This window comes from Thunnus thynnus, chromosome 6 (genome assembly GCF_963924715.1).
Source record: "Thunnus thynnus chromosome 6, fThuThy2.1, whole genome shotgun sequence".
Lineage (NCBI taxonomy): Eukaryota > Metazoa > Chordata > Actinopteri > Scombriformes > Scombridae > Thunnus > Thunnus thynnus.
In genome coordinates, this window is record NC_089522.1 from 14,512,099 (window position 1) to 14,525,539 (window position 13,441).

Genomic DNA, 13,441 nt, shown 5'->3' on the forward strand with positions numbered 1-13,441 from the left:
ATCAAAAGAGGCTGGCATGTTGCAGGAAAAGCCTCTTTAACCTTTAAAAGGTTAAAAAATAGAACAAAATGGTGCAGGTTCATGAGCAAAGGTCTGAGAACATCTGTCTCTGGGTAAATCATCCTTACATGACAGAACGGCACAGAGATGGCATTACACTGAGCAAGACAAAAAGACACCACCAGCTCAAATTTCATTTGATTATTTAACTGTTGTCCCCTTCTTGGACAATTAAGCAAACACATTCCCAAGAGGATCCACAGAGTTCTCATCAAGATACAAATATGCCAGCAGTATGGAGCTGGAGACTGGGCCAGGAAACAAATTTTCTCCCAACAGTCAATGTGGTTGTTGAATCCCAGACTTTAAAAACTACATATTACATTTGAACAACCAAAATATCCACGTAGGAAAAAAGTTTCTGGTTACAAGCCAAAATGGCTACAACACAACTTCACCACAAGGTTCAAATATGAGACATAATTTGTCACCCTCCAGAGACTCAGTTTTTTAAAGGCCTGAAGAAATCTTATAGCCTATACTGTGTGCTAATAATATTCTCAAATTGTGACCATTTTATTGCAGCAAATTATACACATTCATGCTCCAAGTTTTATATTCTTTTTGTTGGAGGGAAATTTTCTAAATAAACATTTTGGTCATATGACATTAGAACTTTTTATTGAAAATCATTTCTCTCATTAGGGAAACTCCGGATTACACCTATTACTAAAAGACCAAAGCATATTCTTGTTAGATTGAAGAGTTACTTGTGCTATGAAAATCAAATGTTTTTCAGGTTTTTACAGGCTGTTTAATACACTCGAGGACAGGGATGAATGTCTGTTACATCAGTAGATGTCAGCAGGACTGTCTGGTAATATTTAAGAGAAAAACTGAAAAACTTGACTTTCACTTAAGTGAGTTCTATATTCAACAGTCTTCACAATGAGATATACACTCATACAGCATCAGTTTCACATTCTGGTTTCATATGTGATGAGAGTGTTTAAAAACTGACAGACAATGTAACAGAAAAAAAACACTCACTGTACTAATTAATGAAAGTAGAAAAAGCACCTCTTGGTGTGGTTTCACTGTGGACAAAGATTAATGTGCCAGACATGTCTCACATCTGACTTGATTAATGAACAGGAATACTGTAATATTACCAACACTGTAGAATGCATAGGGTTACACATTGGACTGTACGCTTAGAACAGTATATAAATAAATACTACATTGGATTTCCATTAAAGCAACATGGTTGAACAACCACTACAAGTGGCTGGTAATTTGTTAAATGAGTTAATTGTTCACCAGTTCATCCAATTCATCTTAATGCTTGGTTTTGGACCACACCCAAGGAACAGTGAGTTAGGCATGCAGTGCAGCCAACAGTTACTTTCTCTACAAGTTCAAGTTCCCTTGTGGTTAACAGTGCCAAATTCAAAACTGTGCTATTTAGATTTTTAATGAAGCTTTGTACTCTAAATCTCACCTGGCAATTCTTCTAAATTATTACAGCCCGCACCAGGTCTTACAGCCAAATAAGGCTGTTTTTAGTGCGATGCTGAACTGTTTACTCACTGAATGCCAGGTGGTGCAGCCACTGAAAAGCTACAGGCTAGGGGAAAGGGCCTAACCTTTATACAGCGTCTAAACGTCCTCACTTTCTCCTTGAACATCTATCCTTAACTGTGCTCCTCTGGTTCCCTCCCTGTCCCAAAGTGGCCAGCTGGGAACGGTGCGCATGTGCTGACGTCCCTACTAACCTTGGCCAGTGTAAGGATTACCGTGCATTTACACTCAATGCTCCTTCTTTCCTTAAGACTTATTAAGAATGATAATGAGCTCGGAAAGGGGCAGCATGTCCCTTTCTCAACTCTGTGAAAGCTCTTCTCTCTGTCTTTTTTTCTCTCTCACTGTTCACTTGTCTTTCTCTCTCTCTCTCTCTCTCTCTCTCTCTCTCTCTCTCCCCGTCTCTCTCCTCTCTCTCCCCCTCTCTTTCTCTCTCTCCCTCTCTCTCTCTCTGCAGTCTCCCTCTCCCCTCAGTTCATGCCTCTCTCTCTCTCTCTCCTTCTCCATTGTATTGAAAGGACCCAGGACAAATTACCAAAAAGGCCATTTTCATCTATGAACTGCAGGATTTAATCGATACTTATTTCATGCCTTCAAAATCAACCCTATATTACTGTTGTCTGTGTGATTTGTTTATTTTGCTCTGGAATATTCCTTCAGTCGAAAGGGGGGAAATGCACGGGATGCAATTCACCTTGAACCTCCATTATATTGGATTTCTCTACTGGCTGATCAAGCATGCAAAAAGGACATTTCCTCAGCACTAAAATAAAAACAATAATGATGATTAAAAAAACATGTGTGCTATTTGTGCTGGTATAACAGTACGTGTTGAAGGCAGTATATTTTTACAAGGCAAAACACTATGGTTGTGGTAGTGTGAATTTGTATACAAAATCATTACACTGAGGGCAATTGATAAAGCTTATGTGCTGGGAAACAAAAGTAATGGTTCCTGAAGCTTGTCAAATGCCGCCTGGGATTACTGGCGCTTATTTGACATCAAAGACCTGAGGTCCACAGCCAAGGTCAAACAGAAAAGGAATACACATGGGTTTAATTCTACACACCCCCTGACAGATGCAGATGGGTACTTATGAGACATGAGGCATTTCACTGACGGATAGGGCTGCAGGAAATAAGAACGTTGGCGGCATCACATACTGATTAACCAATGAGATTCTCAACTAGTCAAATGGACCGGGAGCACAGCACTAACATTTCAAGTGCCGTTTTAAAGAGAGAGAGACCCAATCAAAAGGCCTAAAGAACCACATTCATAAACACTGAACTATACACACAAACCAAATTAAAACAGCACGAATGGACAATTAGCATGTCTGCTTTCTCAGCTGAGGAGATTTACCTTGCTCTACTTTCACCTGTAGTGACAATGAAAAATTATGAAGGAAGGCATGCAGAGAGCGAGCAAAAGAGAGGTAGAGATAGAAGGGTAGTATGTTTGACAGATGGATATTGCGGTGTCTCATTAATGCTGAAGAGAGATGAGAACCTGTACCACCAGTCTGACAGTGAAGGCTGGCTGGTGCCCAGCCGAAGAGGGACCTCCGGACAGCAGATACATGCCGTCACATTCCAGACTTACACTGAGGGAGCACACAGGATGAAGAGCTGGAAACTGCTTCAACTTACAGCTCTCTTTAGACAAACAGTAGAAAAGCGCTTGTACAATGCCACTGCTATGCACCGAGGTGAACTATTGTACCCTGTGGTGTCACCTGCTGCCGGTTATTATTTTTGGTGACCTCATAAAATAAGAGACACCACTAAAGTAAACTTACCTTTGGCCCGACTAATGCTTGCTATTCAAATCACACAAAATGCAAGCTGATTTCATGCCTAAACATGTGTTTTTAAGCTTGCCTGTTTAAGTGTCAAGTGTGTGCTTGCTTTGCATGCATGAATACATCTGCAACAGTTAGGCTGCACAGCTGCTGCATTATGAGGGTATTATGGAAAATACCTCAAAAGCAAACACTGTGAGCATAATGCATCTTTTACATCATGAAATTATTCCATCGACAACCGTTTTATAAGACAAAAAGATCAAAGCACAAAAAGGTACATCAGAACTGTAAAATTGAAAAAAAAAAAAACTTTAACATTTACCTTGTGTTGTACTAGCAGTGGCATTTTTAATATAGAAGATGGCTTTCCATGAATGATCTGTTTAACCAAAGACAGGAAGGAGAGGAAAAAAAAGGATAATTAATTACTTTTGTGAGCTATTGCATGGGAGAGACAATAAACCTGCCTGGTCGCCATGGATATGACATATTTGCTCTGAAAACAACACAATAATTAGCAAAGGAGAAAGATCCGGCGAGAATATGAGGACTCCGGGTTTAAAGTGCCAGTGATCTATTCCTGTCCTCATCTTCATCCCTGAGAATAATAACAAACACAGTGGCAAGCACACAGCGCAGACATTTACAAATGCGCATGAGAACAAACAGTGACCCTTTACAAAAGCATGTTAAATTAAATCTCACATCCTAGTGGTGTTTTGTAGAGATCACAACTAAGCAAACATGCAGAGTACGTACAGTGTTTTTAAACAGATTGTTTGTTCTACAGGAGGTGGAAGTCAAAAAAACCTGCCTTACAGCCACTGAGAGCAGGAACTGCAGAAAAATCATATTTACCTTTGCAAATCCATTGTGTGTGCTTGTGTGTGTGTGTGTCTCTGGTTGTCACGAAGGTGTATAACCTGCCAAAAGCTGAACTTCTGTGGGCAAATGGTCAGCTTTTCAAAACTGTTTAATAATGTAATATTTATAATGGTATTTTTATAAAAAAAAATATACATTTTACATATACAATGGCCTGAGGAGACTATAAATAATTAGTAGAACATTTTTGATGAATTCCTGCATTTAGCAGGTTACAATTCAGGCTTATATGTGACACTGCAGTGCAAATTAACCTCGGGGGTGGGGGGGAAGCAAAACAAAGAAAACATGCTTTCAAAAGTCATTTACAGACAATCTTCAACAGCAGAACTTCCGCTTTTTAGACTTTGAATATTGATTGCATTTATAGTAGTTCCTCTATTTACAGTAAATGATACCGTGGGCTACTACCTGTTTAGGGGCAACCAGCGGAGTTTCACTAAGTTTTTCTCGTCAAAAACCGGGACTTTCGTGCGCTGAAGTCGCACCCAAAAGTCGCTCGTTTATGCAGTTTTGGAGAAGTGTCAGCGGTCAGTAAAAACTAAACTGCAGGTCTGAGCTGCTAATAAAACACCTCCTATCACTCCTGTCTTAACGTTGTCTCTTCTATTCTTTACATTTGGGGAGTATTTGAGCCTTGACTGTGCAAAAAGTGCGAACAGTGAGGGGGGCGGGGGAGTTGCAATATCTGTCTCAACTTTGTAACCAAGCTGGTTTGGTTTCCATCCGGTCTTTGGCATATAATTTGACCGGTGTGTGAATTATCAAAGTTGAAGGGGAGCCTAGTCGGTACAAGAGGTTCACTAACAGACTGCATGGGTCGCTCCGCACCGACACCGCTGTCTGCCGGCGCTGCTCCTGCCGCTGCATCGAGGCTGGGAGTCACGCCGTGTATACCGACAAGTCCTCACATCAAGTCCCTGTCCTCTTCTGTCAATTCTTAAATATTTTTAAACTGCTTATTCATCCTCCATTCTCGTGTCACCTCTGCGGCGAGGAGCACGTTGATGTCTCTCTACGGCAGCGAGTTATATGTTTGGAAATGAACAGTAGTTGAGAGGAAAAGGAAAACTCTTACCTGTGGTACTTCGCTGTCTTTCGGTGACTTCCAACTAAAGGGACGTGTGTGTTTACGGTGGATAGCGTGAGAGCTTTCATTATTAAAGTTGCCACATTTTTTTTTTTTTTTTTCAGTTTTTCAGGTTTTATTGTAGCATTTTCTAATTTCTTACAGGGCGAGCAGCCCGGAAGATCTGCCCTGGAGACCCACTCCAAGTGGGAAGAGGAGTCCTTAATTGAATTTCTCGGTTAGCAGGTGTTGGTTGGAAAAGCTGGACTGGAGTTTAGCGTTTGTTCCCATCTCAGCTGACAGCTTGTCAAAACAGTTTGCTCCATTGCTACCTTTTATTTCAGAAACGATAATTCAGACATTCTAGATAGATAAATAAATAGTGTTAATGAACCATCACCCTGTCTGCCAAAAAAATATGACCCAAAGCTGTGTCAAATAAGTTTTATCACTAAGTTATGGGACAGGGCTTTTGCCTATCAAGTCGTACAAGCTCATCTACAGCACTTACACATAGTATCAGGCACCCTCGTCCTTCTAACCACTTGCTGGATCTGAACCCATTGTTTCCAGGCATTTAGCATATGTATGTGAACTTTAAAGCTCGAGTTCAGGATTTTTGTCTCCTCCCTTTGGCAGTAAGAGTAACTACAAAAACACTGTCGACACGTGCTTTTGTCATAGCTACTGTTGCGGCTGCAAAGCGGTGAATAAATTGTTTTGAGTGTCACACAACCCCCGTGAAATAACTCGTTTCACTGTCAGAATTTGATCCATTTGATCCGATAACATTTGAAAAGCTGCATGATTAAATTACTTTAATTATTTTAAGTTAGCAGAGGGCTAACCGGATGTTAGCTGCTCGGCCAGCAGAAGTCCACAGAACATGCGCAGTATGCATTCATCCGGCCAGTGTAAGAATGTCACCACAGACACCAGTTTTAAAAACTCCATATACTACCATGTTTCTACAGTAGCCCAGAATGGACAAACCAAACAGTGGCTCTAGAGAGGGCCTTTCGCGTTTTTTGGAGTTTCACACCCACCGTAAATTCTCCTACACGTTTGGAAGGGTAGTGGGAGGGGAGGGGTATTCAATTGGTTGCAATCTGGAACCTCACCACTAGATGCCACTAAATCCTACACACTGGTCCTTTAAAGAAAGACATGTAGTAAACTTTCTTTCCCAATAAGCGTTAACGTGGTTAGCTACTCCGTTATTGTCGTCACAAGTCTTATTATACAGATAAGACATTTGTTGAGGTTCCCTGTTCCCTCAGCTCAATTGGGAGGCCTATCTGTTCATCATTCAAACCAAGTTCAACCTCCTGTAAAAGCCTAATGGGAGGCTTTATAGGCTTTATAGTTGTTGAATACTACAGAAATAGTTCTTATGTATCTGTTCACACTATGGAGTTCAAATTTTACTGGCCAGTACAGTATATTAGTATATACATTTAGCTCAGATAAAGCACAGAAACCCTGTTTGAAAGAAACTCAACTATAAAACCTGTTACAGAAGCAAATGAAAAAAAGGATAGTTAAGAAGTGGGGTATGACTTGTTTTTGTTTTGTTGGTCTCTACAGCTACATAATGCTTGGTTTGGTTTGGTTTTATTCTGTCATAACAAAATATATAGCCCCTGTAATATATTTGCCTAAATAAACACACTCCACAAAATAAAAAAAAACACATCCAAAACATATAATACATATTCAACAGAGTAGTGTACTGGATTTGTATAATGAAGTCAAAAAAATTACAATTACAATTCAAATGAAGTCAAACATTATGATAAAATACATTTTGTGTTGATTTTCAGTGTTTTTAGGAAAAGGAACTCCACCTGAAGTCTTTTAAGTGGAATTTAATATATGTAATCTATTTATTAAGTGCTTTTTTTGTAGAAAAAGTCAAATATTATATAGCAGCTATAGACAGCACTCTGTCCAGAGAAAGCTGGACCCTATAATGGACCCCCATATATTATCTATATAAAGCATAATCACAGGCATAATGCAATAGTTGTGATTTAGGACACACTACAAGAAGCACAGATATTCCTTTGACCAAACAATGCAACTGCAAAATAACTACAAAACTATTGTAATACCACTTTGGTTCAATTTTTGGTTTTCTTAAAACATAAATAAATTATTTTCTTTTGGCCACTTGGTGTAGTGGAGCAAGCTGTAAATACAACTATGTTAATGTTATTATATTAATATTAAAGTTGTTGTAGGAAACATGTTAGCAAACAATCTATTTATACATCCAGCAGACATAGAGCCATGTTTGTGTTCATTTCTCTCAATTTAGCTCTATTTTGGGTTTCCACCATCTTCTGAGCTCTTTAGCCAGTGATAGGCAAGTAGCGTACAGTGGATTTATCAGACCTTTTGAGCCAAAAACAGTTGCTGTGGCTGGTTTTGAGAGAGGTGAGATTAAATCAAAATAATTAAGTTTCTCGCTATGAAGCTAAAACAATGAGCTGAAAGGCACTAAAACATTCTGAACTGAGAGAAACCACAGAGTTGGGTGATGATTATCTGTGGGTTTGTCACTATGAGAGACATGTAGTAAACTTTCTTTCCCAATTAGCGTTTATGTGGTTAGCTACTCCGTTATTGTCATCACATGTCTTATTTTACAGTTAAGATATTTATTGGGGTTCCCTGTTCATGTCCTCAGCTCAATTAGTATGCCTATCTGTTCAACACTCTAACCAAGTTCAACCTCCTGTCAAAGCCTCATGGGAGTTGTAGTCATTGAATGCTAAAGAAATAGTTCTGATGTATCTGTTCACACTATGGAGCTCAAATTTTACTGGCCTAACATTACACATTGCCATTTGATCCATCGTTAATATAAATATAAATTATCCATCCATCCATTAATCTTCTGTCACTTATCTGAGGTTGGGTTACAGTGGCTGCATGTCTGGGCTCCTTATCGTACTTTTAAGGGTGAGTCCAGCAACCTCTACCAAAACCTTGTGACCATAAGAGAGGGTTCTGGTTTAGCTCCCTCCTCACTGAACAGTCCAGTTCAATACCCATATTTCTGCTACCACCTGTCAACCTCAGACTTCATTCTACCCTCACTTGTGTATAAGACCTTGAGATAGTTGAACTCCTTCGTTTGGGGCAGCAACTCACTCCCAACCTGGGGGGTTCAACTGTTTTCCAGCAGAGAACCATGCCTCTGACTTGGAGGTGCTGACTCTCGTCCCAACAGTTTCCCACTCTGCAAAAAACCCCAGTGTGTGCTCCAAGTCACAGTCTGATAAAGCTAACAGATCCACATAATCTGCAAAGAGAAGAGAAGTGATTCTACGTCCTATCAGACTCAAACTTAGCTTTATGGCACTTACTTGTGTTGTTCTCTCCTGACTAGATCCCTGCTTGTGTTGTATCAGCCCTCAGATATATGTCACTTTGGATAAAATCATCTGCTAAATTAAATTGTAAATTGTAAATTGTAAACATAGTCGCATAAAGGCGATCCTCTCGTTATTTATCCAGTCAGTACGACCCCTGCCTGTTGCCTGACTGGCGATACACCTGACCTCAACGCCTATCCCGGTGGGTGGAGGGCAGAGGCTCCAAGTAACTCCTTCAGGCTGTGCCCGACTGAGTACCTGAATCTCGGGTGTTCCCTATTCTTGGGGTGGCGCTGTAGCTACGATGTTGCCATTGCATTTAGGGTCTTTGTCTAGTCCCTCACCTAGAAACAATTTGCCTTGGGACACCTTACCACTACAACATAGCTGGCAGGGTCACACCTTCACCACAATGAGGTGATAATTCTCAGAGGGGAAAAATAGGAAAAAATAATAATTGGTGCAGCCTTAAAGTTGGGTCACGTCCAGGCATGGTTTGGCTGAGGTTAATGTTTCATTTCCAGTAAGAATGATTATTTTAGTGGCATAAATAATATTTTTGCATTGTTTCAAACTTTAAATTGAAAGAAAATATATATATGTATCCTTTATCATTTCACAAGGATCACTCTTTGTGTGGTTTAAGTTTCACAGTTAATCAATAACTGTTTACAGCACTCTCCATGTCCATTTAAAGTTTACCTTCCTATTGGCAGAACACTAATGTCACCTCCTCTCTTTGTTTTCCTTCTCTCTCACCTTTCCTACCACCTACCATACATCAATAATTTACTGTAAAATATTCTAAGCATGAGACTCCTTGAAGATATTCCAGGAGCAAAGCCCATAGGAGTAGTTGGGCTGTGATAATGTATTTTAAACTTGAACGTTCCTTATCTAAATTCTGCAGTCTTGTGAGCTATTGACAAACAGATTATTGCCAATTAGCAGTTTTGTGATGTACCACGTTGTACATAATAAAGAATCAAGAAGATCAATAGCAAAGTCAACGAACAAGGTAGCTAGTGCTTTAATCTCTACCTTGCTTGTAGGGTTTAGGATTCAAGGATTGTGATCTACTGCTTGGTATACCTCCAATACATCTAAGATATTTTTAATTGATTTGTCATACTATAATCCAATAACCTTTTTATCCTCATTTCAGAAATCCTCTTTAAATTTTTCTGCAGCATTTGAACCTAAAAATGACCATTTCACAGAAATTCAAGGTTAGGCTGAATAATCTCGAACAAAAACTTCACTTCATGCCTTTTTAAGTGGATTAAAGGTTTTCAATGGCATTTTGACTTTTCTCTATAAATGGATAGCCTTTAACACCTGCCACTATTAGATTGGAATATATTCAGCTAAAAAAATCTCTATTATAAATATTGTAGGGCTCGTCCATAGTTGAAACATTTCTCCGATTATCTGTGGCTGTATGTTGTTACATAGTGTACATATTTAATGCTACTGAGGCCTTACAACCAATGTCTTCTACCAGTTCTCCTACCACTTCAAACGAAACATCAACATCGCGACTCGTTCAAAAACATTCATGCTCTATATTTACTCAAGAAAGTCGGTGGTAAATTCAAAAAAGCACACCTTATGAGGCATAAACTCATGTGTTATTGTATATATTTTATGCCCAGTACCCTGGAATGTGTTATATATACTACACTCTTAAACAAAACCCCCCCACGGTCACTGCAGAGGTCCAAGCATCCCATCCATCAGTGGGTTCCTCCTGATGTTGCAATACTGTGATACAGAATAATAAAGAAGTAAGAAAGACCAGAAAATCAATAGATTATTCTGCAGATCACTTGATTCAGTAATGATCCAGTCCATTTATCGCCAGCCGTTGATTCATAAGGCCTGCTCTCAAGGGCGTACCCACCCCACCTCTGCCCTGCTGACTCCTTTGCCAGTGGTATTACTAATTATAAAACATTAAAAGCTAATCACATGGCAGTCCAAGGTTAGAAAAGACATACAGTTTGGTTAAACTAAATGGTTCATTTCATCCTGAGAGAAGATACATATTTTTGATTCATACAGACGCTTGTAACAGCATGATGTATACCTATGTCAAAAGGATGATGGAGTACTGATTATGAATAGCATCATATGATACTGCGAATTAGCTCTGTTGCTTATAGGAACACTCTTTTTTTGGGAAATATATATTTATATATATAAATAGACATATTTTGGGATGTCAGATTAGAAGATCGATATCAGTTTCAGCACAGACAAGACTGGAAGCATGCGGTAGACTAGTAGCCCGGCTCCATCTAAATAAAAATAAAAAACATCCATCTTCCAACTTCTTGAAAGGTGTCTTATGATGTATCTTGTTACCATTAAAGTTAGTCGGCATTACTATCAAAAGTCATACAGATTATATGGCAACCTCAATATGAGGACAGGACTTTCTGGAGATTCTGAGTGCACTCTTCGCTTCCAGCAGCTGTTGGTCAAGAAATAACTCCAACTTGCAACTGCTCGTAATGCGACAATGTCTCAGTTTAATGTCTGTATTTCTACATTTTCAGAACAAGGGATTCAACATATAGCTTCAGATTTTTTAAAACGATTTTTTTTTTTTTTAGGTTAAACACACCCTGGCTGAACCTATCTCAGTGCTGGAAACACTGATGAAATTTATATCAAACTTGTCATCAGACTGTATATTACACATTTTCCAAAATGTCAGACGGTTCCTTTATAAGCCTTACTAATTATGTAATGCAGTAATTTTCAACCAGTGTGCCTCCAGAGTCACCCAGGTGTGCTGTTAAAATATAAATTTGAAAAACTATTGATACACATACAAATAAAGTGCATTAGTGCAAGTAGCATTTTTATTAGCCCAATCACATTCATCCTTGTTGCCTGCGAGTATTTTACCCGTTTTTCAAGATAGTTGCAGCAGCTGCTACCAGAATACAACGGTTTGAAAATAAAATTCTGCAGTCTAAACACAACCTGCCAGAAGACCGAATTACGTAAAACTCATAAACAGAAAAAGACTTACGGCAGTTGGCAAAGAGTTCTGTGTATGCATATCATCAGTAATAGTACAAATACCTGTTTTATTTTCATTAAAACAATCTCAAGTTTCACACTTGAGGTAAGTGATACTGTATATATATGCTGTGTAGGACAGAAGATCACAGTTGAACATGGGTGTGATAATTTGTAATGTTTTGGTAGAATAGTGCTGTGTGTGGTGTGGCTTTTCTTTTTGTTTTGTTTGAGTTCAAGCAAAGGTAAACTATATGCATCTGGTTGTAGAGTGTGATACTAGCTGTTTTGTAAAAAAAAAAACATTTTTTTTTGTGAAAACTGACATTTTGATCAATGAAGAAGACATTCCCTCCACAAACCTCTAAAACATCCACTGGCATGAGTCTGATCAAGGTCGACTTATTTTCAGTCGCATTGCATGAGGGGGCCAATGAACTGGCATTCACCTTAATTAAATAAAGACATGTACAAATGTCCTTTAGCAGGTGGCTGTCTTATGGAAGTTAACGGTAGTGGCAGCTGCCTATGTATGGTAAACAGGGAACATTTTTGAAAAGTGATGGTGGCTGGTGAGGGAGGAGGGGGCGAGGGGAAGATTGGACAGCTGTCGCCATACCCACCTCACTGTGCTGACTTAGAGCTAATGCTCGATCAAGCCTTTGTATATATTTTTCCAGTGCATTTCAACACTGTGTACACCTAGTGTTTGAGGCCGCACAGAGACACATTTGGTGTGACAGATGTACGGAGCACATGAGCAGCAGAGGGCAAAAGCTGAAATGCCTTAGCCAGTGAATTACTCTTTCTTACAAACTTCAGGCATAAGCATGAATGTCTCATGACCTCAAAGAATGTGGCCCTGAAAATATGGCATTGTGAAGAATATATTCTCTCCCACACTTTCATATCTTTTTACCAGTAACAAACACAGATATAAATGTTCAAAGTCTCTATGAAATCTGGTTGTTTGTCTTTTCATTTTGGGGCAACATGTTTTCTCCATCTAGGTTATTTACATGTTTAAGCAGCAGACAATAACAGGTAGGTGGCTACTTCCTCAATCACTTCCAACAGGAAATTAAGGTGTGGGTCCTCCATGAAGACTGCAGTATCGCACCAATCTAAATTTTTCCCAGGACAAATGGTATATTCTGAGCTAAGAGAAAGAGAAACTTGAGATTTGGGTCTGTACTGAAAGTTCATAGTGTGAAATGATAACTAGGGAAGACTTATTGCTTAAAAATATCATTACAGAAGCTGTATTCACATGTCAAAATGACAAACAAATGCTATCTTCAACAGTGCTGGTCACCGCACCATATGGTGATGATAAGGTGCCCAGGTAAAATCTAATTTTAATAAATTCCTAATCAGCTTGGAGGGATACTGAAACAACGTAGTTAATGGAAATGTGTAGAGTCAGCAAGGTCTTTCACAGCTGTGGTCTTTAATAAGATTTGAGAGGCATTACAACAACGTTGCAGTCAATGTCATGTTGAGCTGCTCCCTCTGTCTGTAACTCCAGTAGAGGGAAAAAAGAACAGACAAATAAGGGAGGCGAGGGGAGGAAAACATGGTCATCTGTTTCAAAAGAGCTGAAATCTGATCTCTGGGGGGAGAGGCATCGGCGGAGGTACTGTATAGTACATATCATCTCCCTCTGATCATTCATGCTTTCT

At 39.3% G+C, this 13,441-nt stretch overlaps 1 protein-coding gene across 2 annotated transcripts in view; it reads right to left on the bottom strand.

Moving 5' to 3' along the window:
• The window catches only part of casz1 (castor zinc finger 1), a 177,637-nt gene extending 172,075 nt beyond the window's left edge, over nucleotides 1-5,562 (bottom strand). For both annotated transcript variants that reach the window (XM_067591931.1, XM_067591930.1), the window contains exons 1-2: nucleotides 5,353-5,562; nucleotides 3,712-3,768 (exon numbers count right to left, since the gene is read on the bottom strand). The gene's annotated coding sequence lies outside the window, so the exon portion shown is untranslated. The remainder of the gene's footprint in view (nucleotides 1-3,711; nucleotides 3,769-5,352) is intronic.
• Between the last annotated feature and the right edge of the window lie 7,879 nt (nucleotides 5,563-13,441).